This window comes from Colletes latitarsis, chromosome 10 (genome assembly GCF_051014445.1).
Source record: "Colletes latitarsis isolate SP2378_abdomen chromosome 10, iyColLati1, whole genome shotgun sequence".
Taxonomy (NCBI): Eukaryota; Metazoa; Arthropoda; class Insecta; order Hymenoptera; family Colletidae; genus Colletes; species Colletes latitarsis.
The window spans coordinates 11,162,715-11,163,909 of record NC_135143.1 but is presented as its reverse complement, the minus strand read 5'-3'; positions in this window follow the sequence as shown (position 1 = coordinate 11,163,909).

Genomic DNA, 1,195 nt, shown 5'->3' with positions numbered 1-1,195 from the left:
TGCTATTCGTTACTCGTCATTACCCGTTCTATTTGCGTTTTCTTCATTTTTGTAGAAAAAAGGATGAACTTTAGGATAATATAGAACAATTTTAATTAAAATCTTGGGTAAACATGTCCTTATTACGTTTGGATAACGCTGCTTCTAGCCGACAGTAATTTGTAAAATGAAATTCTTCACTTTCTCATTCTTGTTTAAACAACCATTACTTTAATTGAACTCCACGTTTCACAATGTATTTTACAACTTTAATACAATTTACCATTTTTAGAACGATTTCGCTACGATTCTTTATTTAGAAAGAAAACCGTGTGTAATTTAAACCTCTAACTAAAAAATGATATTTCGTATATAATTGGCAGAGGTTTCCATTTGATTTTGTGACTGCTACAAGCCATCCAATCATTGAAATAACTAAATTGGAAGCAACGCTCAAAGTAATATTGCTCCATTCCTCTACAAAAGTTTTTTCTAAAACGCTTTTAGCATAAAATGTGTTTCGAATATTGCATTCCAGATGGTGCCATAAATATTCAACGAGGTTAACGTCTAATGACTGCGGAGGCGTATTTTAAGTGTCCTAACATGTTGCGTAAGATTCATATTCTTGAATTATAGCCAATATGTTTAAGATCGTTGACTTCTATACACATAAAATTGTTTTTAATGTTCATTTTCTCTTCGTTAGATGCGAGATGGGTTTTTCTAGATGCCAATGTACATTCAGTGATTCATTATTTCATCAAAGAAGTGTAACATTCCAATACCAGATGCACTTATTCATTCCGAGCAAGTGCAGAACCACAACTGTGTTTTACTACTGGTGCAGGTTCTAAGAACTGTGCTCTGCCGTTTATTGCTTCCACTCTATAAAATGTCACCCGTAACAATTACCGGTTCCACTACTCCGTTGGGACATTTACATAATCTTTAGCAAATTCTACTATTTTCTTCTTAATACATATATGGTTCGTGCGTGTCTTGCAACATTTTATCTTACGACGAACATACTCGGTATCCGTAAAAAGTAGTTACTATTTACTGTTTAAGTTGCTCAAACATATTCGTAAATTTACTCAATATCTTTTCCAAGTGATTGATTTTTATCGATTAAATGTTTCAGTTAAGTAAATAAATAAGTATTAGCAATACAATTAAAAGATAAAGCAGTCGTTTATCTTTTAGTATATTGGTA